At 48.0% G+C, this 26838-nt stretch overlaps 1 protein-coding gene across 3 annotated transcripts in view; it reads right to left on the minus strand.

Moving 5' to 3' along the window:
• Positions 1 to 26838, minus strand: part of LINGO1 (leucine rich repeat and Ig domain containing 1) — a 981448-nt gene that overhangs the window by 32435 nt on the left and 922175 nt on the right. The window contains exon 1 of one of the 3 annotated variants that reach the window (XM_078685083.1): positions 22088 to 22214. The exons of the other annotated variants lie outside the window; for them this stretch is intronic. The gene's annotated coding sequence lies outside the window, so the exon portion shown is untranslated. Of the gene's footprint in view, positions 1 to 22087; positions 22215 to 26838 lie in introns of those variants that run through there. 3 annotated transcript variants of the gene reach the window in all.

The following is a 26838-nucleotide window of genomic DNA, read 5'->3' on the forward strand; positions in this document are numbered from 1 at the left end:
GTGCTCAGCTCAGCATGAATTATAAATCAAACCTAAACTATGTTGTGGAAATGCAATAATTTTTCTAAAGCACCTGCTTCCAATTTTATTAAATTGCACACATTTTAGCACTCAATTTGAGTTTTTTCACTCTTCCTAAATAAAAATATTTTATTTTAACCCATAGCTGACAATTCATGACAAATACACACAGATTGCACCCAAATGCCAGCAATGGCCGGTGGTGATGAGCAGGAGGGCGCATCAGCTAGTTGGACTCATTGAAGCCATGCCACATAGTGTGGTGGCAGGCCCCCCCACAGATAAGGAGACAGAGACGTTTCTGCCTTCTAAGCTTTGGGCATGCCTAGCACCGACACTCGGCATCAGGAAGGGCACAAGAAACCTGACTGAGGCTTCTCGGCTCGAGCAGGGAGGCAGGAGTGAGCAGAAAGAAGGAATGTCTGCTGTGCACTCACTATCCCACCCAGGCTCTCATTGGTTGGGCCTTTATAGGCTGACACAATAAGACCATGAGGCTGAAGGCTCAGACTATGAGGCTGAAGGTGCTAGCCGGGCTGAACTTGTGTTGCAGGTAAAGTAAAAACATGTGTTGCCCATGGTTCTTTGAAAGATCATGGCTTTGGCCGTGGGTGGCTGCCCTCAACACAATGCATTCAACTTTAGGACACAATCAAATGGACCCGACTCTTACGCACATTGTGCTTGCACTGGAAGGCCATTCTTTGCCCACCTGCAGAATGTGTTGTGGGGTCCCAGAGTCCCCCATGCCTCACAGATATGCACTGACCTTGGGCTGCATGGGGCCCCTTTGAATGGTTAGGGCCCCCATTGATGGTTGGGGACCCCCTGCACTGCGAGGACCCCATGGGCCTGTATTACGTCTCTGTTTGGCCATGCTGCACCATATGCTAGGGGAGAACACTCATGGCTAATGACTCTGTGTTCTTTCTAATCAATTCACATCCAAATCTTTTCTTTAACTTTTCTCATTTACCCAGAAATAGGTGCATGAATATATTAGAAAATCCTTAACAACTGTCATCACCACAAAACCTGGACAAAAGATATGCAATTTAGAGCATTCACTAAAACAAATTATACGTACTTAAAGATTACAATTATCCTTCGGCTAATTTATTTAGTCTACTCAAAATGAGACTCTGTCCTGAAACTACAGTGAATAATTGCTACCTTTGAAGATCGGGGTCTGACACGGACCCGAGTGCAACGTTAATGTGTGGTGCCGCATTATAACTAACATTCAGGTCACTAGCAGACAAGTGATAAATCATAGTTTTGTGGAGAAACATAATACTCTATTACAGTGGGGAATATCTTTCGTTAACAACTGCAGAGATTGGCGGCCGCGTACTAGGCAGCAATTCAGGTCTACTCTCCAGGGCAATTTGACTTAGCACTAAGCAGTTCTACTGAAAAATACTGGTTGCAAATTTCATATCAGGTAGCAGTGAGCCTATTTTTTTTTAGTTTGCCCCTACTGTGTTTTTTTCGGTCACCCCTTCTTGAATCTGTCATGTATTCGGAATATAGGTCAGACCACTGTTTCTTGGTACCAGTGTCTAGCCACCACACTGTTGGTGCAGAACTGTGCTTACGAAATGGAGGTTTATAAGGATGTAATGGTGGATATGGCCTGTGATATCCACATAGGATACATTTGTGTATAATTGTAATGAATGAATCTGAGTTACAAAGTCAAGGATTGTCTTGGAAATCAGATCTAGCCCTCCTGAAACTAAACTAGACACTCCCGCGCAAGAGAGTGTTTTAGAGGTCACAATGAGAGGCAGAAAATTCCCTACGAAGGCAGAAGGTGTGTGAATAATGGACATCTAGGAGAAAATTGTTGTTAGATATGGAATGAGTGTGGTTTTGGGTAGAGTGTTGGGAGGTTCTGGACTCTGTTGCCAAGATTTCTTTCCTTGGCTATATTGCACTACCAGGGGCGGCTTCTCCATGTGGGCGGAGGAGCGTCGCCCCACATACCATTTTATGTTTCTGCTTCTTGCACTGCGAGAAAGAAGAAGGGTTTGGTTGGGGGCTTCTGCTCGAGGGCAGGGAAGGAGTGGCTTGCCCAATTCAGCTGGCCCTTACTGTTTGGTCGGCCCTCTGGAGCCGACCAAACCTGTCATGCGCACACTTTGAAACTGCTGAGTGAGGCTGTACAAATATCAGGCATATATTGAGAAAAGCATGAAGCTCCCCTAAGTCTAGTAAGAAGATTGGTTAAAAAGTCATAAGAATATGTTGGATCAGACATCCTTGGCATGGTTTTCCCACAGCTTTTTGCCTTCTATCCTCTTGTCTTTGCTGACTTCATTTTTGCTGGCCTTAGAACTCTGCACACATTACTACTGCTAACCAGTGATAAAGTACATGTGCTCTCTCCGTTAAAAATTTGGAACATTTAATTTACCTATAGGCCCCTAGCAAAGATATACTACACATACGCAGGGCATGTAAATTAAATGCTATTAGTGGGCCTGCAAAAAAACAAAAACAACAAACTTGCCTGTACTGATCCTAATTCTAAGACTCAAATCATCAACAAACAAATTACTGTCTACCTCCTCGAAATGTATTCGAAAATATATTTTTCTTTTTCAAGAATCAATTTGTTTTCCACATATATCATATAACACAATTTGACAATTTTGCATATTATGCCACAAGACCAAAGAAAAAATTGACCAAACAAAAGCAATGAATGACTCTGGGTCACTACACCAATGATAAACAACATCAAGGACGACTCACTCACATACAAGACATAAAACACAGAACATATAACCTAGTGATCTTTTCTGTTCAGAATATTTTGACAGCCTGTATGTGGAGTTTTAAACTGCCATTTTGACCTAGCAAGATAAACAGATAAACCTTCTGGAACCTTCCTTTTGAATACATATCACTCATCTCTTGGGTAGGGACTAAACAGCCCAAAGGGCTTGGTATAGTGTATTTAAAATGTTGGGCATGGAGGAGGAGCCAAGCTCGCGACCGAGATGGCCGCTCTGTAACTCGGCTCCGCCAGCCTTCCTGCCCAACACACAAATCCTGTCGAATATCCTGCCTCGAGACGACACACCCTGGAACGAAAAGGAAGTGGAAACAACGCTAGTACTCACCGTCTGGCCCGGGGGCCCATACGTGCTGTGGATCCGCTGCTTGGCTCTTGCTTGCTCCGGGGCCTTCGCGGTGTAGAGACCGGGGACTTGCCTGTGTGGGTCAGCCGGTGCTGCGGTGTCGGCGGCGGGCCCCGGTGCGGGGGCGGAGCCGGCTGTGAGGGCCATTGTGCGAATAGACCGGTGGATCCTGGCCGGGCCGGTCCTGTGGCCGGTGGACCCCTTGTTGGAGCACGGAGCACTGTGGAGGTGGGAGGTCTGTGCAGGATGACCCCCCTTTGATGCCTTGTCCGGCCATCTTAAAGCCCTGCGCCCGGAGTCGGCGGGAGGCGCCCTCGGGTGCTCGAACAGCGGGCCCCCGAATTTGATGGCGCTTTTTCTGCACCAAGATTGCCATTAGCATGTCCCGGTGACTCCCGGCGGTGTCCCTGCATGAGAGCCCGTCCCGGGCGTCGTGGAGTGTGGTGACGCAGTTGACTCCACAAGATGGCGGCTGACGCCCAGGGATACGGATTTCATCGGGGCTGCGGATCTGTGTCGCTGACGTGTGCGGGGGCCTGGTCATATGAACGTGAGCCCACGATCGGCGATGTCTTGGCTGCCCTGCAGTCTTTGCGTGCGGCCTTGGCCCCCGGTGCCCCTGTGGGGGTTGGACGGTCCGCCGCCATCTTCGAGGGACCGTTCTCCATGGTCGCCCCTCGACTTTGTGATGGCGTTGCTTTGTCCCCCTTGGTCACTACAAGGAGTGCTTCTGCTGTGCATGGACAGGATTGTCGCCATGCGGCCCGACTCTCCTGGCAGCTGTGAATGTGGAGTGCGAGGGCATGGGCTCCATGTCGGGCTCGTACGCTGCTCGAGGGTTCAAGGAACGTCATGGAGTGCTGATCCGATCTGCTGTGGGGAGGCCCTGCTGTTGTGCTGCAGGGGGGACTCCACTTTCCTGTACTGCGAGGCGAGACTCCTACATCTTGCTGCTCATCGTGTTACTGTCGAGGGTTCTGGACTCCCGTGACTGGTCCTTGTTTTATTACTGGCTGCCGGAACCCTTTGATCTGCGCCCTAGTCCTGGTCTGTTTCGACCGTGGAGCAGCTTCACTTTAAAATGCTTGCCTTTCCTTACTATATCGCATATGGTGGTGAAGACGAAGACAGGCCAGGGAAGAGCCGATGCTGCACCCGGAGGACTACCGGTTAATAGCTTGCTATGCTAATGGACGGTTTCCTTTACAAGTTTTGAATACCTAAGGTTGTGTCGATCTCGTCTGGACGTTGCATATTCGTATGGGTGGGCGGGAGGCTGGGGCTCACCGACTTGCCTTATGTTCTCCTCCCCCCCTCCCCTTTTTGGGTTCTTTCCCCCCTCTTTTTTGCCTTCTTATTCCTTTCTCTTTTCTTGACTTCTCTATATTTCAGGTTCTGATTTAGGGCGACAGGCACGCTGCTGGGGGGGGTAGGCCGTAGCCTTCTGCAGGGGTGCAGGGTGGGGTGGGTTGGGTGGGGCTTTTTTCTCTTTTTCCTTTTCCTTTAGTTCTATGGCTCTTTTGTGTCCCTTTATCGGAGCGCCGCGCCTGTGCTTGTCTCCCATGGTATGATTGCGGGTGGTAACTGGGGATGTGTTGTTCTCCCTTCTACTGCATTGCCACATTTCTATTGCGACTCGCGTGTCCACCTCACTGGCTGTACCCTCACTCTTTTTGCGTGCTCCGTTGCTGTGGGGCGCGTGCCGCAGCGCGGCGTTCTCCCCCTTTCTGATTTATTTTATTTTCCCCCCTTTTTCCCCTTTATTCTCTTCTTTTCTTATTATTTGGGTAAGTATGGCGGATGATTGTATTTCTTGCTGCTGTTCTGGTTCCTCCGTTCACTCTCAGTATGTGCCTGGTTGGTGGGGTGACTAAAGGCGGGCCAAGGTGACCATTGATTTGTTATATGGCGTATATATCCTGATTGATGTACACTGTTGCTGATGATAGTTTTCTCCGCTGCCTTTCTGTTTTGCTGTCTGATTTGTGGCCCGCTATGGGAATTCGGATGACCATACACTGCAATTAATCCTGCTATACTTCCTAATATAAAATTAACCTTCTTTGCTCCTGCTTTCGGTTGTCGTATATGGCCGTTCTCATATTGACTGCTTATCTACATAATGTGATGTACATCACGGCACACTTCCCTTCGGATACATTGGCTTATTGTATTGTGTCGTGGCCTACCTGAGCGGTTGTTGGTCCGTATTTGTATATCCTTAACTGTACAATAAAGGTTTTTTTAAAATAAAAAAAATAAAAAAATGTTGGGCATGTACTTTCAAGTTTTAAATGTCGAGTTGCAAAACTCTTTCTAGGGGTGAGTCCACTATGTTGGCAAGAGTGTGGTAATTTGGGAGATATGACATATATAGTGGTCATGCCTGGAGGGAAGTATTGAAAAACCTTAAAATAATATTGGGCTATCCTATCCAGTAGGACTTGTCATTTAGCATAGTTTGAATGACCATGTAAGCATTTTGACATCAGACAAGGGGGTGCGGACTCATAATCTGGAGCTGCTGGGGTGCAGCAAAAATAACTATTGCCTCATCTTGGAAAGCAAAAGTTCCGCCTGACATCACCCAGTGGAATGTCTGGCTTAGGCATCACATGGCTATGGAAAACTCTCTAAGAACCATACTGAGGACAACACAGGTTGTGAAACCTACTGGGAAGCGTTACTTAATTTCCTAATAGAAGACCACCCGCTGAGGGCCTATCTGCCTAGACTGAAAGCCCTCAATCTCTTTTGACACAGGATGCTCACTATTGTGCTTGTTCGCAGCAGTTCAATGTAATTTCTCTGTCTCGCACTCTAGAAATTTGAAATAGGCCCGTTGTCTTATGGTTGCGTTTGTTACAATGACTTATAGACACCAGTACAGTTGCAAGGAGGGACATGGTGAGAGGGGTGGTAATGTTTGATGGCATTTATCTTTTTTGTGGCAATGATAACTTGAGAGCTACAGCAACTTATTTTTATGATGTCTGGTAAATTTGAAACGGGTGCATGGTGGGCTGATTTAATATCATTCCTTTACTCTCTCTGCAAATCCATTATTTTTCAATAAATTATTGTGTTTAAAAAGAATGTCTAAACCACTATAACAGAAAAAGAGAGTATTGAACACAGTTTTAGGTACAGATATAGGTATAACAGAGGCAGAAATGGAAGAAAGGCCAAGGTTTCATGACATAGATACATAGATGGCTATGAATGAGACCAGAGACGTGCAAAAACGGCTACGAAGGGAAGCGAGAAATCCATATCGGCAGTGTAAATAAAGGGAAGACATGTAAACCCATGAAAACCAAAGATAAATACACAGATTGAAAAAAGCCAATAATGGGATTAGAAAATCATCAATCTCTAAGCAGTCCTTCTAAGCAGGGACATCCTGGCAGTCTGCTATTGATCATTCTATAGCCACGGCATAGATCTGCGGTACATGTTATGACAGAAGCGTGGTGTGCTGATAGAGACCCATGCAGACGACTGTGCAAGGAAGCTCTCCAGGTAGATTTGATATTGAGTAGCACATGGAGACAAAATCTACCTCAGAGGTGGCAGGGGAGTATTGTGAAGAACAAACCTCTTCAGATGTCTTTAAGGTGGCACAGTGAGCAACCACCTTCATGTATCTCTGGTGGGCACAGTGAGGAAGAGATCCTTTGAGGCATCTCTGAGGGGGAGCCATTAAAGTCAGCTCTGCTGCAGCAGAGGAGGAGGAAACAAAGCTGGTCAAGCTGGGATCACGGGTGGCTCTAGGCTCATGGCGGCCCTGGGCACGGAGCGTAGGCAGGGGGCCCCTGGAAGAACGCAGGCGCGGAGGCCAGTGAAGAGGGGGGGTCAGAGTGTTTGGAAGCGGAACAGAGCCGGAGGCCGCCAAATCCCTGCCAGGGGCCACCACGCAAATATGTAGCCATCCTCAGAGGATTATTATATTAAGGATATATATTGGCAGGTCGGCCCCTGGGGTTTGGCGGCCCTGTGCATGTGCACAGCTTGCACATGCCTAAGGCCGCCCCTGCTGGGATACAACAAAGAGGAACACACCCCTTCAAAGCTCTCTGTGGTAGCACAGTGAGTATGAACCCCTTTAGAAAACTCTAGGGTACCACAGTGGGGAAAAATCCTGTGAGAAATCACTGCAGTAGCACGGTGTGAATAAAGCCCGTTGGGTGCTGTTGGGGTACCACGGTGAGGAACAATCCCTTTCAGACGTCTCAGGGGCAGAAACAGTGAGGAATTAAATCCCTTTTGCGATTCTGCGGTTTTAAGGTGAGAAACAAATCACCTAAGGCACTTGAAGGATGGTAATGTAATTTCCATTGAAATGAATGGCAACTCCATGACGAGCTGAGCTCGTCATGAGCGTCGAAGGAGTTAAGATACTACTGAGGTAGCATAATCAGGATCACGCCCCTTCAGTCATCTCTGGCCTAGCACGGTAAAGACGTCTCTAGATTAGCAGGGTGAGGAACAAATCCCTTCAGACACTTGGGGGTACCAAATGAAGGAACACATCCCTTCAGACATCTCTAGGGTAGTGTAGTAATCAGCAGAACCTTTCAGTCATACATGGTATAGCACAACGAGAAATAAATACCTTCAAACATCTCAGGGGTAGCACAGTCAGAAATAAGTCCCTTCAGACTTCTCAGGGGCTGCACAGTGAGGAATCAATCCAAGCAGACTTCTCAGGGGCGGCATAGTAAGGAAAAACGTCCTACAGATTTCTCAGGGGCGGCATAGTAAGGAAAAACGTCCTACAGATTTCTCAGGGGCGGCATAGTAAGGAAACAAATCCTACAGATTTCTCAGGGCTGCACATGGAGGAATAAACCCTTTCAGACTTCTCAGGGGCGGCACAGTGCGGAATAACCCCCTTCAGACTTCTCAGGGGCTGCACATGGAGGAATAAACCCTTTCAGACTTCTCAGGGGCGGCACAGTGCGGAATAACCCCCTTCAGACTTCTCAGGGGCTGCACATGGAGGAATAAACCCTTTCAGACTTCTCAGGGGCGGCACAGTGAGGAATAACCCCCTTCAGACTTCTCAGGGGCGGCACTGTGAGGAATAAATCCAAGCAGACTTTGCAAGGGTGGCATAATGAGGGAAAAAATCCTTCAGATTTCTTAGGGGCTGCGCAGATAGGAATACATCCATTTGGACTTTTCAGGGGTGGCATAGTGTGGAAAAAAATATTTCAGATATCTCAGGGGTGGCACAGTGAGGAATTAATCCCTTTAGACTTCTCAGGGGTGCCTCAGTGAGGATTGAACCCTTTCAGACTTCTCAGGGGAGGCATGTTGAGGAAAAAATCCTTCATACTTCTCAGGAGCGGCAAAGTGAGGAATGAATCCCTTCAGACTTCTAAGGGGTGCCTCAGTGAGGATTAAAATCCTTCAGACTTCTTAGGGGGCGGCACAGTGAGGAGTAAGTTCCATCACACTTCTCAGGGGCGGCACCGTGAGGAATACATCCCTTGAGACACCTCTAGGTAGCACAGTAAAGGACTAAATCCCTCCAGACATCTCCACGTTAACACAGTTAAGGGGTTAATCCCTTCAGACCACTCTGGGGTTTCACACTGAGGAAACAAACCCTTCAGACATCTCTGGCATCGCGAGGAATAACCCAACTTCAGACATCACATGCACATAAAAACGTACTTTAATGGTTTCATTCAGGGGTGGCCATTCTTCCTATAGCCTTGATGTGGGTACCAGTGAATGAATGGACATGGAGAAGGGCCATTTTACACCACAGTATTATAGGAAACACTATTTCCACAGTACCAAATGGATGGACATGAACGCAATGCGTTATCCAGCGCAACAACAAAAGAAATCTGCCTATGGCAGCGTCGCCCAGATGAGGTCACTGCTATGCTTGTCTAGGCACTACATTAGAAAATGCCTGGTGCATGGCTGGAGTCCAGGGGCCAAAACTGGACTGCATTCGTTTGGCAGAGATGCATATGAGTGTACAGCTGTTGAAGAATAAGGTGCCCCAGCATAGGAGATACGAGCCTGGTCAGCAGTGGTTAACAGAAGATGCTGTTAGGCAGAGCTGAGGTGCATTGGCAGAGCTGTTTGTATAATTGTGAGTGGCACCTGGAGTGGGGTGGAATGGGTGATGATCAATAACTGCAACAATGCATGAGGTGACCAGGAGAGTGATAGCAGACACAGCCATACATAGGTTCCTTTTTAAGTGGGTCAGTATCCTATAGTTAAGACCATAAAAAAGTGCTTAGCAGGTATAGGTGGTGTCTATCAGTGAGCATGCCTTATGGAGCTTTCCCAAAAGCGACAGAGACCCACGCCCTGGATGTACTGTGGAGCAACTAGGTACAACTATGCAGGGACCACCCAAAAGAAACAATGTACAGACCCTTGGGGCGCTGTTAAATAACCAGGGAATTTACTGCAAGGGGTCTACTGAGAAGTGAAAGGCACTATGCCTGGAGTCACAGTTAGGGCTGGAGGTCCTGCCAGTCCCTGTTGATGAGCAACAACACAGTGTATCTGAACTACATTGGATGTGCGAGAGATGGTCTCCCTATTTATTAATTTATTTTTTTCATGTTTATATAGCGCTATCAATAAACTCCCGTAGGAGTATCTCCGCGCTGATGACAACCGGTACGGACCTGAAAAAGGAAGCAATGAAGTTAAAAAGTGCTGTGAAGCTCCTATAAACCAACAGAGGTGCTAGTTAAAATGAACTAAACAGAAAGGTTTTCAGGTATTTTCTGAATTGAAGGTGGTTATGGCATTGCCTCAATGAGAGCGGGAGTGAGTTCCAGAGGTTGGGACCTACTACAGACAGAGCCCTGCCACCTAGCCTAGATTTAGTTATCTTAGGAACACTCAGTAACAACTGGTCACTGGATCTAAGAGCACGGGTAGGGACATAAGGAACAAATTTGCTGGCCAAATACTCTGGTCCCAATTGATTGAGGCTCTTATGAATGATGCAGCAGGTCTTGAACTTCACTCGTTGACGTATTGGTAACCAGTGAAGTTTGTGAAGTAATGGTTTGGAGGAGGATCTGGGGGGTGCGTTTAGCACCAACCTAGCTGCTGTATTTTGCACCACCTGCAGACGATCCAAAACCTCCTCATTTGCACCTGCCAGAAGACCGTTACAATAATCAAGCCGGCTGATAACCAAAGCCTGAACTAAGGTTTTCCTATGGGAGTCAGGGAGAAAGGGAAAAATTCTACGGAGGAGACCAATCACATGGAAACAAGATCCCACAGTAGTATTGACATTTTGCATCATGGTCAGCTCCGGCTCCAATCTAACTCCCAAGTTCTTGATTATTGTTTTGGGCTCAGGAACTGGGCCCAAATCAGGAGGCCACCAATCGGGGGACCATTGGACCCTGGCTTCTCCGAAGAGCATCACCTCTGTCTTTCCAACATTACATTGAAGAAAGTTGGAAGACATCCACCTTGCAACTGCCTTCACCCCATCGGAAAAGGATTGCATAATTTCCGGGGTAAGTTGTTTAAAAGGGAAGAGCAGCTGCGTATCATCAGCGTAGGACACTGGGCAGAACCCAAAAGCTCTAGTAACATCTGCCAAGGGAGCCACATAGGTATTAAATAAGGTCGGGCTCAAACAAGAACCCTGCGGGACCCCCTTGGCAATGTTAACTTCCTCCGACCTAAACTCACCCATGGTGACAGATTGGGTGCGGTTGGAGAGGAAGCTTTTGATCCAGTCCAGTGCTCTACCGCCGATTCCACTCACAGACAGTCGTTCGATCAGGATGGTATGGGAAATCGTATCGAACGCTGCCGATAAGTCTAGCAGCACCAGGACAACAGAGTAACCCCTGTCCTGGTACAGCCGTAGATCATCTGTTATCGACAGCAAGGCCGTTTCAGTGCTGAATTTTGGCCTAAAACCTGACTGCGAGGGATCGAGGCTACCAGATTGTTCTAGGTAGGTGGATAGGTGCTTGTTGGTGTGCTTTTCGATGATTTTCCCTAGAAATGGCAAAAGGGAGATGGGCCTCAGGTTAGACATGTTGGTCCAAGGAATAGATGTATTCTTCCTAATGGGTCTAACTAGGGCTTTTTTCCAGCACTGTGGGACAACTCCAGATGTAAGTGATAAATTCACCAGTCTCTGAACATCAGGGCCTAGTGTACTCCCTAGCGGACCCATAAGTCTGGCTGGGAGCAGGTCTGCCGGGTTTCCACTTTTAATATCAGTGAACAATTTCTGGACCTCTATTAGCGATATTTCAGGAAAATCGTTAAAGGAGTAGGTATTGATGGGTGCTGTCTGTATCAAAGTATAGTTATCCTGGCTACTTATGTCAGGACTAATTGCCTCTATTTTGTTATAGATGGCATCAATTTTCTGAGAAGAAACAGGAAATACTATCACAGAGATGTTGTGAAGCCATGTCGGCACTTTCACAAGCAGTTGGTTTCAGAAATGTGTTAACAATCTGATATAGAACTTTTGAATCATTGCCAGCTGCTTCTAGCTGAGCAGTAACGTGGTTTTTCCGTGCTGATCGTATGGCTTTATGATAGATGTTAAGATTCTTTTTGTAATAGATTTTATCTTCCTCCATGGAGGATTTTCTCCATGTTTTTTCAGACTTTCTAGCCAGGCGTTTGAGACTGCGTAGTTCCTCTGAATACCAGACCTCTTGTTTCCTGGCAAGGCTAGTTTTAAAAGTCTTTATCGGGGCAATTTGTTGTACTGCAGCATTAACTGCAAGATCCCAATGTGAAAGAGCAATGTTAATATCATCTGTGCAAACAATAGGAGGAGGGAGATATTTCTGTACAAAATTAGTGTTGGTTATTTTGTGCCACTGCCTACGTTTGGATGGAATTTGAATGTGGGAAATAGGTCGGAGGTCATTCATCGGCATGGAGAACTCAAGCACAAAGTGGTCAGTCCAAGGATATTGTTTAGGTGCACAGCATTTAATACCAGGGAAGTTAGATATTATCATATCCAAGGTATGTCCTGCTTGGTGTGTTGGTCCACTATTACATTGGTTTAGTCCTGGAAGAGATATATCAGTTAGGAAGGACTGTGTCTCACTATTAGTCTCTTCCTCACTATGAATATTAAATTCACCAAGTAACAGGAATTCTTTATCTTGGCACACATGGGGAGCTAATGCTTCCACTAACTGTTTGGACATGTTTTTTAAGGTGCCCGGCGGACGGTAAACCAAGGCTCCTTTCCTACTATATTTAGTGGATGAGCCAATCCTAAAAATCAACATTTCAAAGGTCGAATTACAACATTGATCAATGACCGAAATGGAGATCTCCTTTTTGAATACAATTGCTATACCCCCACCAATTTTTTTGGGTCGATCTAATCTAACAATCTTGTAACCCTCCGGTATTCCAAGAGTAATAGCAGGGGCTACTGTTTCCTGTTTGGGTAGAGAGCAGATGTCTAGATGTCTACGTCTACTAAGATCTGCTAGATGTAGGATAGCCCTGTAGGGACAGGATAGGAGGGTGTAAAACACAGAGGCATCTACATAGAGCAAACCTAGCCGGGAGGCCAGTGTGGGAATATTCCATTTACACCAAAATGAGTGCATTCTAGATGACAAAATGTTCAAAAGTATGGATACTGCAAATGAATGAGTGAAATAATGAGAAATGAGTGAAATAACAAATGGAACACCAATCAATGTTGGTGACAAGATCAGGAGCCATGTTAGTTTTAAAAGGCAGAGAAAGTGCCAATGTGTGTATATTTCACACCAGGAGTGGGTTGGAAAGTGCGAGAGTAATCAAAGTTGGCAACTAGAACAGAACTTAAATAACCTTTCCAGGTTCATGTTTCACCGACTATTCATAGCCTAAAGTAGACCACATTCTGAACAAGGTTTTGCATCTCAAGATCTACTCATCCTCTGGAAGGCCCCAGAGGTGAACACGCCCTAGTCAGATCATGGCTCAAACCCTGCACATGTGAAGGTGAGACACAAAGTGTGCGATAATAGCATGTGCCTAGCAGAGCAGGACACGTGTCCACCCATGTTTACCTCCTATCCTCTCCCCTCCATGCAAACATTCACATCCCAGAGACCCGTGCTCTTGAAGGGGCACATACCACCCTTTTTAACGCTCTTCCTTGACATTTACCACTTTATTATTTGTAGGCAGTGACATTTCAGAATAAAAACAGAAATGCTCTGCTGAAGGCAGTCACTTCTTCGAATCTAATATTGGTTGGCTCATTTTTTAGAATCATAGTCCAGCTCTGACCTATGATTTGCAAAAATTAGCTTTTATGAATGTCATTATAACTTAACTTTCATTTTGATCTAAACAATAAGGAGTGAAAAGCTGCTCGCTAAAAGTTGCATTTCCTGACCTCAACAACCCAGAAATCAGCTTCTCTGAATGTCACTCCAGCCAGCAGTGGGTTGAGTGAAACTTCAGGACACTTCAGCTAATTTCTCCCTTTGGCCACATTGTTCATCTAAGTACATCGACCCTCGGGTATGCCGCGTGCTTTTAGTACAAAATTAAACTAACCTCTACTACTTCAAATGCTTACACATTGTCTCTGACTTTGGAGCTCAAGATCCAGGTTCGAGTCTCAGCGTCAGCTCAGCATCCTGTGATTCTGGACAAATCACTCTGATCTCCCTGTGCCTACCAGACCCGGTTCTAGAGGGTGGGACAGGCCCACCCCAAGGAATACCCTGGCCCACCCAAGGGCATTCAGAACTCAAAAGCATGCGTTTTCCACCTTAATGTTTCAAAGGGGTGTGCAGCCCTGTAGGCTCTCCTTTATATGAATGACAGTATTGATATAAGGTACTTTCAAGCCTAGGGAGAGGTGTGAAGTTACCGTAGTTTAGTAGCTGGTATGTTGCACAAATGATCAGCACTGATATCCTGAAAAATGAATTATGATTCTGGGCATATTGCATCATATTTTTAAATCGCAATGCTTTGCAAAGTAAAAAGCTGGCAAAGTTTTTTTTAAACATGAAAAGCTGAAAAGTGGCGCGTTATGTTGGAAGAAACATTTTTGTTACTGCACTTGACCGGGAGCATGCTGCAGTCTTAAAGTTCTGCATCTTAAAGTTCAGGCAAGTAGCGTCCCCCCACTTCTCCAAAGCCGGGAAGCACGCTAGAGAAAGCGAAGTACGTAGCACCTTGGGAGCTGATTATTCTGTTAAAAATGTCAAAAGCAGACAGATGCCAATACTTAAAATATCATAACGATTAAATACTGTGTTGTTTTTTGGGCAGTACCCAATTATCTTCATGGCCCACCCAAGCTTCTTTACGGCCCTCCCAAAGAAAAAATACTAGAACCGGGCCTGGTGCCTACCAAAATATAAATGTGTCTCCTTGTGTAACGTAACTGGTGTTCATGTAAAAGCGCTCCAATACCTTGGGGTCGAGTTTGCACTATATAAAGTGCTACATAAATCTGCAAAAATAAATAATAATAAATGTGTGTTCCCTGAGAGAGAGGCTTCTTTGCACATGAGCAATAAAACATTTCTTTTACATTTTGGCAGTGGTAGTAGTATAGAGTTTATCGACACCGTTCTTTGCAGAACATTTTGTAGCCATTTTTTTAGCACAAAAACCGTATCAAGTGTTTTTACTTTGCCTATTCTAGCCAGTGCTTAATTTGTGCTGGCGTTTAATGGTGCCCGGTACCGGCACTTAATTCTAAGCACCAGCAAAGTCACATAGTGGCTCTGTGTGTCTATTTCCCAGCAAGCTTAGTTAGTGTAGCGTTTTAACAATTTGATAAACTTTAAAAAAAATAAAAGGACAAACTAGCACTTCCGGGCCAGCTCAACAGTTTGAGGTGACCTGGAATAGTCCCAAAATGTTCCACTTGTTTGAGTGTGATTGCTAGCAGGTAATGTTGGTGCTGGCATTTGGCAACAGTGGTGGGATGTGGGGGGGGGCAGCTACAGTGGATTCCTGAGAAATACGTTGGGCCCTGGCCTTTATTGTTTTTCAAATTAAGCACTGTCTCCAGGTCTCAAATGCCCCTGGAATTCCCCTCCTCTAAGTCCCCAGGCCACAGGCCCTGGCAGTCTGGTGGGAGCTCGGGCAGGTACTCCAGTAGCCGGAAGGCGGGTGCAGATGCAAGGTCAGGAAGGGGCGGGGCAGCAATTCTTGCCTCCAGCAGAAGCACAGGCGCTGATTGAAGGTGATAATTGAGAAGCAACGCGACTCACAAATTCGATTCTGAAAATAACTGTGCGGGCTGCGCTCTTTTTATTTCACCCATTACATGCAATATCCTCTTAAGTGCCACAAGGCACGAGGGTGACGTGTGGGATTGTGAGGGGGAAAAAGAGCTCAGCGCGCGAGTGGGAACTTTGGCGTTATGTGGAGGTACAGGAAAATGAGGGAAGAGGATGTCTGCTATGTGCCTGATCAGGGCTGGCTGTAGAGCTGGTGGCACCCTGTGCGAAAATCAGTCCTCCCCACCCCATGACCTCCTCCTTGGATTACCTGACTACCACCAGGCAAGTGTGCCCCTCTTCTCTCTCTAGCCCCTCTCTCACATACATTTGATTTATTTTAAGGCACTGGTAAAGGCTGGCTATACTAATAAGAATGTATATCTAGTCAAACTAACCCTTTTTAGCAACACTGGGAACAGATAATGAAAGAGGGGGAAAAAAACATTACATCCTAACTATTTTATGCAGTTTGCATGCAGACGCCAGGATACCCTTTGGGTGATAGTGTTGAGCTATATAAGACTGCAATACATACATACATACATCTTTAATGTCAGCTCCTAACAGTCACTGTCCTACATTAGGGATGATATGAGTGACTTGGGCCTGGAGTCAGTGCTTAATTTGAGCTGGAGTTTTCTGGTGTTCTGCACCAGCACCTAATTGTCAACACCACACTTAGAGCAGTCTGCCACAAGGTGGCGCTGCTCATGTAATTTAGAGATGAGCTGTATAACAGTTACTTTGGAAAACAATATACATAAAAAAATTTACTAATGCCTGTCTCCCCAGCCATTCCTTTAGCTTTGGGGACCTGGAATAATCTGACCTATCGCATTTACATGCGGGATAGATGGTTAGTAGTTGTTTTGGCAGTGATGACAGTGATGATGGGTGGTGCCTTCTGCAGTGGCCTCCTGGCCAGAGCCCTGGCACTTAATATTTTACAAATTAAGCACTGGTGGGGAGTAAAGTAGGTGCAGCTAGTGAGCGATGGATAGGGAGGGAGGGAGGGAATGAATATCCAAATAAGTACCTGCCAGGATACCCCTTATTAGGCATGACACCTTCAACTAGTCCTCCAACTAGTCCTCCCTGTACAGCCAACAACAATTTTCCTTAGGGGTTTTTGAGCCCTGCTACAAAGCTGTCCCTGGGTGGAGGGGATGTCCCATCTCCTCCACCCTGAGGGACTGGGAGAAGGAGGGTACAAGTGTGATGCAATGACATGGCAGCCAGGAAGCCGCCGTCATGATGTCATCACGGCTCCAGATGGGCTTTATTCTCCCACCACATTGATTTATTACAGCTAAACTCCATCTGCAGATGAAACCAACGCTGTTCTCTCTGACCTATGGCTGGCTGATTGGTTGATGCCAGGGCCAGACTAGCATATATTGCAATTTAACCGTGGCAGAAGAGCTTGTCTGACAAGTCACTGTGTGGGCCGGTTTTTGGGATGATTGTGGGCCTGTTTTATGGTGTGGTGGGCAGAGTTTACGCTTGATTTTTTTTTGCTGATATGACCGCAATCCTTGCCTGTGGCAGTACGGACCCCGGTTTCCGCCACCCGCAGAGAGACCCCGGCGAAACCTGGAGGCAGAAGCCGACCCAAAAGCATTGCATCAGCAGGGCTCCCAGTGGCAATCTTGATTCACAGCCCCCTCCATAGAGGGGCAGGACTACGGGGGGAAGGGATGAACCATGAAGAGAGCAATCCCCATATGCACTGGATAGAAATTGGTCACCCAGAACTCTAGAGCAGAGGGAAGCGAGGAGCAGTAGTGGTGCTTCAAATCATAGTCAAGAGGTGGACCCAAGGAAGCCCATCAGTGGCGGCTCCTCTGCTAAGTCAGTCGCCCCACTTCTTTTGTCACTAAAGGAAAAATAAAATGATAACTTTAAGTTATCATTTAAGTTTTTTCCTTGTTGCAGCAGCATTGCGGGCGGGAGGGGCTGCTCTGCTGACAGAGCAGGGGAGAGGAGGAGTGGTTTGAACTCCCTAAAGTGCGCATGAATGTTTGGCCTGCCCTAGAGGGCCTGCCAAATATTCATGCGCACTTTGCATGTTCTCCGTGCAGGATGCATTACACCGCCTGCAAATACCAGCCACCACTGCCCATAGACCGAAGTGGAACCCTCATCAACATGAGCAGGAGTTGGTGGGGTCCTGAAAAATGATGGGGTCAGTAGGGGACAGTGAGGCCCAAAATGCAGGAAAAAGGGGTAACAGGTACCTTAGGAAGACAGCAGTCCAGTCAGACAAATATACTGTGTAACCCATTTTATTGAATTTGGAGGTATACAAGGAGGAGCCATACCCCCTGTACCCCTCTCCAGTAAGTAGGCAGAGGAGAGTGGAGGCAGGACCGGCTTTAGGGCAGAGCGAATGGTGCGGCTGCACTAGGCACTGACCACAGGTGGGGGCGCAGTGTTTAGCAATAACTTACGATTTAAAAGCAGCTGATGCAGAGTTCCTTGTGCCGGCAGGTTTCAGGCAGCAATAACAATTTCAAGGTAACTCTTGTGATTAAAGTTCCTGCTGAAGAGAGATCAGAGTTTTGTCTAGTGACACTATAAGGTAGCACAGATGGTTACTGCCTGCTGCAAAGAACAGATGTGTATTTAAAGTGGATACCCGAGTGCATTAGTAAAGTCAGCCTTCACCAGTGCTTTAAAACAAATTAAATGTATTCAAGAGAGAGGCTAGATGAGGGGCCCTTTTGCAGAGTGGTAGTGAGGGAATCTGAGGAGGAGGTCATGGGGGGCTAAAAAAGGTTGCTGCACCGGGCACCACCCGCACTAAAGCCAGCCCTGAGGGGCGGCACCGAGGATCACATTCACAGTCAAACAGTGATTTTAGCATAACCAGTGAGCAGCTCCAGAGGCAGCTGCTCTGAGGCCACATGATGAAGCTGGGTCACATCTTGATCTGCTAGTAGTGGTAGGTCTGCAGTGCCGGACAGAGCGCGGGGTACTGGGCAGAGATTTCAGTCGGAGAGTAAACTATGAAGGAGTAGACTCACTTGGATGTGCGCACCCAACACTCCTGATGAAGGTGGTCAGCAAGAAGCAGCCGGTTTGCTAGCGGTAAAGAGAGTGAAGGTGGACAGTGTGGGACCAGCTTAACCCCTTCCATGCTGATGACGTCCCTCGTCCGTCATGCATCACGGTGGGCGTGTACTGATGACGGCTGGGGGCCGTCATGAGAACCCGCCCACTCATTAAAACGGCCGCACAGGCGCAGAATCGCAGCCGCGCCCAAGGGGTTAAAGAAGAGCTTCTACTCAAACAAAGATTTGAGTGACTATGGGTAATCAGGAAAAGTTACGGGAGTTGCCATAGGTGCAGAGGAAAACATAGCTGCCTGGAAGTTAACGGTGGGAGTAGTGCAGAAGATACCCCAAGAGTCTGGGAGGGAGGCAATAGACCCTTTAGAAGAAGTATGACCACTGGATGGCTGAGAGGCTGTAGAGCAAGAAGAGAAGAAGGTGGTTTGAAAACAGAAGACAATACTATTGACAGCCAGGAATCAGAAGACAGGCAGCTGGTTAGTCTAGACAGAGGTAATGGGGGAGCTGAGGAAGGTAACGCAGATCCAGCAACTGCAGGGATATGAAGGTGTTCAGAAGAAGCTGGTGGAATGATTGCATGTGGGCATATGTGTGCCCAGGAGAAGAGAGAAGGGATGGGGATTGACGCTGGTTTTTGTTCAACCGCCCTGTAAGCGGTAGGAAGGAGGAGGTAGGTATTGCAGCCTCCCCCTTGCGTAGAGGGCAGGGGACCATATGGGCGACAGTCTTATGGCACCAGATGGAACTAAACTTGACAAAGTCGCAGTTCATTGGTACGGTTTAGGGATATGAGATGATGCTCAGTCTGTGCTCACCTTAGGGGAGCCGAGGCAGTGGGGTAGCTAGACCTTTTGCCACCTGTGACGACTCCTGCGCTTGCCGCCCTGTGGCGGCCGCGTGTAGGAGCGGGGTGCTAGTGATTCCTATGTTTGCTGCCCCGTAGCAGCCGCAGGTAAGAGTTGGGGGAGGCGCCGCTCCAAAAATGATGCCGCTTGGGCGGACCAATGCTACGCCACTGACCTAAGGTACAAAAATCATCACACCTAGAGGTTCTGTTACTTCACCTGAGAGAAAAATGAGCTGTCCTAAGCCACAGAAATGGGAGTGACTGAGATGCTGAAATGAGATTTGAACCAGACAAAGCACAGGTGGGACGGGACAGACCTGTTTGGCAGCAATTGTCACCCAGAGGTCTATGGAGATGGTCTAGGAAGATGGCAGCAAGCCAGAGGGCAAGGAGAGCTAGCAGGCGGCAGGGATCCTGTGAGGACAGGGACAGCGGAGTGATCAGACATTGGTATTTTGTATGACTGTTCACTGCTGTTTAAGTAAATTGGTGCTCTCCTGCCCATGCTAAATAGCAGGTCACATTTGGGGAAGTTGAGTAGAGGATTGGTAGTCCAGGCAATGCTGTAGTGGGGGAAGAGAGAAATAATATTTCAGAAGAGGCTTTTTCTGGTGGTAGTGTGATGGTTCAGAGAAAGATATTTGGTTAACAGGTGAAGAGAAGCCGAGAGGAGCAGGGGGTAGAGAGGACGAGGAAAGGTGAACCTAGGTGTAGGCCTGGTCCTGGCGTGGGCCGGCCAGGCTAGCAGTGGGGTTCAAGCACTGGGAGCCAGTTGGAGGAGCCTGGGGGCTGCAAGGCATGACGCTCGATGCAGCTTATAATGGATAACGAGGGGGGTTGCTTCAGGGGATGGGTTTGTATATAGATTTGCTCCACAGTATGCTATTAAAATATATCCTTTGAGTTATGAGCATTTCATTGCAGTTGTTGGAACATGTCTGCTGGGGTTGGAGGGAATTGACGCTTGCAGAGTTATCTTAAATTAGGAATGTGTCCTGCACACCTTCATCCAGCACTGGCATTATGCACGAGTGACGGACTGTGCCTGAGGTGTGAATGATAGAGGTGACTGACATTATGTGTCAGAGGTGGCCACTGCGGTCTGCGGACTGTGCGTGAGGGACGAGCGACAATGGGGCAGATGGCATTATGCATGATTGACAGGCCACGGGGACTGTTCCTGAGGTTTATCCGATGAGGGGCACTGTCATTATACATGCTGTATGGGCTGTGAGGAGTGTGTTTGAGGTAAGAGCGAAAAGGTGGCAGGCGTATGAGTGACAGGCACTATGGACTGTGTCTTGAGGTATATGTGATGAGGGGGTGTGACCTGTGAGTGATAGGCACTGGGTCTGAGGTGTGTGAGTCTGACGTGTGAGTGATAGGCACTGTGGACTGTGACTGAGGTGTGTGTTGTGAGTGTGACGTGTGAGTGCTAGGCACTGTGCACTGTGCCTCAGGTGTTTGCGTGTGAGTCTGACGTGTGAGTGCTAGGCACTGAGGACTGTGCCTGAGGTGTGTGCGAGTGACGTGTGAGTGCTAGGCACTGAGGACTGTGCCTGAGGTGTGCGCGTGTGAGTCTGAGGTGTGAGTGCTAGGCACTGTGGACTGTGCCTGAGGTGTGTGAGTCTGAGGTGTGAGTGCTAGGCACTGTGGACTGTGCCTGAGGTGTGTGAGTCTGACGTGTGAGTGATAGGCGCTGTGGACTGTGCCTGAGGTGTGTGAGTCTGACGTGTGAGTGATAGGCGCTGTGGACTGTGCCTGAGGTGTGTGAGTCTGACGTGTGAGTGATAGGCGCTGTGGACTGTGCCTGAGGTGTGTGAGTCTGACGTGTGAGTGATAGGCGCTGTGGACTGTGCCTGAGGTGTGTGCGTGTGAGTCTGACGTGTGAGTGCCAGGCGCTGTGGACTGTGCCTGAGGTGTGTGAGTCTGACGTGTGAGTGCTAGGCACTGTGGACTGTGCCTGAGGTGTGTGAGTCTGACGTGTGAGTGCTAGGCACTGTGGACTGTGCCTGAGGTGTGTGAGTCTGACGTGTGAGTGCTAGGCACTGTGGACTGTGCCTGAGGTGTGTGCGTGTGAGTCTGACGTGTGAGAGATGGGCAGATGGATTTCCAATGAGGGGGCTGGCATTGTGAGTAAGATCGATTTGCAGTATTGAGTGCGTCTCAGGAATGAGTAATAAGGAGGGAGCTGGCTTTATGCTAGAGTGATGAGCTGCGGGGACGGTGTCTGAGGTACGAGTGATAAGGAGGTGACATTGTGCGTCAGCGATGAGAAGAGGAGGGATGGATTCTCCCATCTGCTGCCAGTGCAGCGAGGAGAGGGGAGCACGACAGGAGAACTGGAGACCAAAGCGGAAGAGTTCAAGACGAAACTGGAGGTCACGGCACTGCGAGAGTCGGGGCGCTGTGTGATCGGGGCGCAGACGGGGTGCTGGACGTATGCAGGAAAGAGTCAGCCTGTGCTGCGGACAACCCCCGGAGCCCAGAGGGACCCCTTCAGCTTCAAAGCCAGATGTCAGGCTATGCCACGCTCCCTGCTGACATCTGCACGCGGCCTTCAGAGAACACTGAAAACGCACTTCTCCCACTTCAGAAACACCTAGAGGCTATCCACTCACAGCGCGGCGCTTTACGGTGTGAGTGATATATCACCACAATGGTGTTATTATGGGGATAGAGAATGTACGCCGCGGGGTTCATCCAGAGACCTGGAGGAACGGGGTTGTCGGACTTCGATCGCCTTACCCGAGGGTCCCAGTCCCGGCGTATGTTCCTCTCGCTGCCCGCTACCCTCTCAGCACCGGCGCAGCTCTGCTACATCTTGTGGTTACAGCCGCCGCCACTCTCTGACGGATTCTTAAACAAACTCCCGCGTTTTTTACGCAGTAACTGGCCAAGGCCTAAAAATAAATGTTTGTGTAATAAACAGATCTAAAATTGGAGGCGGCATTCCAAGCTGAGGCGGCAGCGGGGAATTTCTGGGTGAGGTAATGAGGTGGCTCGCGTGTCCGAGGGCCATCAGGAGCTTCAGACCACAGCTGGGGCAGCGGTGGGGGTCAGTGGGGGCAATGAAGGCCAGGCCCGGGAGCGGACAGTGCCGCGGCCCCGAGGACGAGAACAGCGAGGGGCCCTGCAGGTGAAGTGCACTGCAGGGATTGGGATGCTGGCGTGCTTAATTTGTGCTGGTGGACAGGCAGTGCTTGATTTATGCCAGTATGGTGCCGGAGCCTAGGGATCCAAATAGGACCTCTTTAAACTAGAGGAGGGAGGCCCTTTTTTCCTTGTTTGCATCTAGACCCATGGCACACTGGCAATGCCACCACCGATGGTTGCCACAGTGGCACTCAATTTTTGGGACTGGGGTTTATTTTTCATAATCACACTTTGACTCACATCAAGAGAGAAAATGTCAAGAAGGAAAACGAGAATAATATGTCAAACGGAGAAAGCAGGGGTGACAAAAAAGCTGCAATAGAGTGAGAGAGAGGAAGTATGTTCAAAATGAATGAGTTAGAACTAGGGGTGGGTGGAATGTTCTGTTCCGCCCGTAGAACCAGCACAATTTTGGCCCTCCATGTTACTCTTTAACATGGAGTTCTGGCAAAATTCAGCCAATCACCGCATGGTGGAATTTTTCTCCTGCGAGGCTCCAGAATATGCAAATTGGCGAGCCCTAGTGTGATTGTCTGGCGCGAGTGTCCACAGTCAGAGGGCTGCAGTTCGAGGAGATTGTCTGCTCGAGTGGCAACAAAATGAATTCGATTGTGCAATGCATGGGGCGATTCACGCTGATTTGCAGTGCTACTTGTGCCACTGGCACTAAATTGCAGCACGGGCAGCGCAAGCTGCATATTTTCTGCCCGTTGGTGGAATCTCACTTAGGTTGTCTGTAACTCAGAGGAATTCCATGGCATGAAACTTTATGAGATCTGCCCACTCTTAGTTGAAATCAAACTTGGCAGCCTTGGTACATGGGAACCTGTCAGTCTGCAGCGTTCTCGGCTCATGAGAAAACTATGAGACTCTGCACTTAAAAAAAAAATAGAAAATATGTTGAGATCTCTTTCCAGCCCCCTTTCTACAGGATCATAACTTTGAAAGCATCTACGTAGACTTCATGTGCAGTTCGCAGATAGAGACGTGGAGGTGTTGACCCCATGACCTCACTGCCAGATCACATCACAGCAGTTCAGTTGGATGACCTGAGGCTGTGTTAACTGAACTGTGCTTGTAAGATTGGTGGGTGTTTTCACTGTGCCCAACCTGACATGTAGTTTAAGCCTCTGCAATCAACAGCTCAAAGGCAGCTGAGAAGTAAAGGCACAGCCCAGTAGGTGTCCAATGAAGAGCTATGTTTGCCTGCTCCAGCCAATCCTAGCACTGCTCTTTTGTTGTATGGCATTGTAAGCAGCAAGAGAGAAGTACCTGGATTGGACGGCATGCTATTGTCCAGCAAGCAGTGCGAGGCAGGAGGAGCTTCTGATGGATGTATGACGGTACGACGCGTACCGTTACAACGCGTCCCTTTACCACGCAGTTTTAACAACGCAAGTCGTTACAACGACTTGCGTTGGGGGGCGCTGATAGTAAATAGTTCAATTTACTTTTCCAACACAAGTCCCCGTGGATAGTAGGGAAGGTGTTGGATAGTAAATTAAACTATCCCCTATCCTAGAGCGCCCTCCAGCGAAAGTCGTTGTAACGACTTTCGTTGTTAAAGCTGCGTCGTAACGCAACCGCGTTGTAGCGGTTGCTTTGTAAAGGATGTTACCCGCTTCTGATGTGTTTGCAGCTGAACATGTGCTGTAGAAGATTATTAAGCAAGGCACATTTATTTAGAAATGGTTTCATGTAATTTTGAATGTGCCTCACCACTTTTAAAACATAGCAGCCACCACTGGTAGACTTATGCAAGGTGCATTTCACAGTAGGTGTAAAAAGCCTATTAGACTGTACAGGACCAATCTTGCCACTATAAAATTTACTACTGTTTCTAGAACATGAAAGAGCTCCCATGGACAGACATTTGATTGTGGAATTGACCTATCTAGTGGCAGGGATACGATTCTCTCAGTTTAGATTGTGTCAAGTTAGAGAGGGATACATTGAGTGCATCAGGCAGAGAGATTGTGCTAAATCACTGTATAGCTTGTAGTGCCCCAGCCTTTCAAGCAGGATATAGTTCACACATGGGCCCTATTAGGAACTGGGTAGATCGATATCCCGGAATGGGCTACTGCTTCGTCCAATCATGACTGGCCTGGTATCCCTGCACTTGGATTTTCAGGAAGCTGGAAAACCAGCCCAAGTTTATAGGGAAAATATCAGGAGGATCAGCCTGCAAAAGCAGTCTGAACTCAGACACTGGCCACTCAGCCACTATCTACAGCACTGGGGGTATAGGCAGGCCCCCCCTGCCAGTCCACCCCTTCACTGACACCAACCAGGTGGTACATAGGAGCATTATTCTGCATGGAATGGAAAATATCCCGAGGAGTTTAACCTAGAAAATCTAAATCTGCATGGGTTTTCCCTATTCTGTGGGGATGAACTTTCAATTGCATGGTGCTGGTGGGATACTACATAGCATGGGTGTTCACGACAAAGAGTATGCAGATCTTCCTCCAAACCAGTCTTGTGCAACTAGTAAACAGGCCTAGAAAGGAGAGAAAAGACAAGGAAACGCACATATAAGATCGCAAGAGTGTCAATGGATGAGCATTGAAAGGGAAGATGATTTTGGGAGAGAAGGATTGAGAAGGTAAATGAATGTGGTGTAGGAGAGGCAGAGGGAGAAAAGAGCGGAGAGCGTTTAACACAGTGAAGGAAGACAAGGAATAAAGGAGGAGAAGGAATAAGGGGGGGTGGACAGGGTCAGACTGGCCTTTAGGGCAATTGGACTGGCTTATAGCGGAATCAGGCAGAGTCTGATGGGCTGGTCTGACAGGTAAGTTTGTGGGCCAGTTTCTAGGCTGCCTGTGGGCTTGTTTTATGTTCTGCTAGTTTTTACTGTTGATTTTCCTGATATTAAAACAAACGTTACCTGAAGCAAACCTCCATACCATACAATACATTCATACATACACTGTGGTTTAACAAGTTTAAAACGAACCCGATTTGCAAACATGGGCAACTTTTTTAGCTATCTAATTCACTAACGGGGGCCACTTTTTATTATTATTGTTCTGTCCCAGTCCAACCCTGTTTGTGGATGAAAAAGAAAAAGAATGTCAGAAGGAGGAAGATGTAGAGGCAGAAAGGAAAAGAATGAAGAAGAGAAAATGGTAAAGAGATGAAGAAAACGGCAAGCAGTAGATCGGGCGATACCAGTCTGCAACCCCGAGCTGCCACCGATAGCTCCGAATCTGGATGAGGAAGAACAAATCTGAAAACAGACTTCTCCACTAACATCAGCATGCAGGTACCTGTCATACTCTGCAGCTGTGAGGAAGCACTGCACCTCGAAGCTCCATAACGCAGCATTCCTATGGGAATGGTCTGCACTTGAACACTCCAGATCACAACATTCCTCTGGGAATATTGCACCTTTGAGCAGTGCTTAATTTGAGCAGGTGCTTTCAGGTGCTCAACACCGGCACTTCTTTTACAGGGCCGGGGCTACGATTTCTGGTCCTGCAGGTGATGGTCTCAATATTAATTGCCCAATTTAAAATAAAAAGAACCACATACCTTGCATGGTGACGGGCTGTGTTGGACTTTGGCCCTTAGGGCAGGTTCACCCCTAGACTTTTTGCTTTAAATGGTGACCTGGCAATGGTGATTTTTGGGGATTCTGCGCACTTTCACTGTGTCCCAGTGGAAAGTGCGTGCGCACTCTGAGTGCATGTGCTGAGCTAGTCCTGCCCGCCCATAGGAATGCATGGGGAATGTATGTGTCCCTGGTAGTTCCTGATGCATGGGGTGTACAGGCTTGAGTCTGGTATGTGTGAACTCGTGTGAGTGAATGCTGCGCAACGGTGTATGCAGCATGTATGTGTCTAGTAGGGAAGCGCCATTTCTAGACATTGCTGTACGTGTGCTGTGAGGGTGCTGGCGTGTGATTGGCTGGAGCTGGCTGGCATGCCAGGCTCCAGGAAGTCTGGATGGGTCTGCCCGGTGGTGAGTGGGAGATTTGCATGAGTAATGTGTGGGAGGAGTGTACCTGTGTCCTGGATGGGCTGGGTTTTCCCCACACAATGCTGGCTCCGCCCCCCTGTGGTGTGTCTAATGACCCAAGCCCTGCCAGTGAATAGAGAGGGTGGTTGAGGTAAACAGAGTACTCAAGAACCAGCTGCGACTGGTTCCGCCCCCACCCTGCACCTTCAGACAAAGGGAAATACTGTATAAAAATGGGGCTGTGTCCCCACTGAAGTTGTTCTCTGCCAGGATCCTGAGGGGGCTGTTGCTGCTGCTGGGCCAGAGGACCGCCACTTGGAGTGTCTCCCTGCCTGGAGACCCAGTGTGCTGGCTCTGGGCCCAGCCTTGCCCCCTGCCTG

This window comes from Lissotriton helveticus, chromosome 3_2, assembly GCF_964261635.1.
Source record: "Lissotriton helveticus chromosome 3_2, aLisHel1.1, whole genome shotgun sequence".
In the NCBI taxonomy this organism is placed as follows: Eukaryota; Metazoa; Chordata; class Amphibia; order Caudata; family Salamandridae; genus Lissotriton; species Lissotriton helveticus.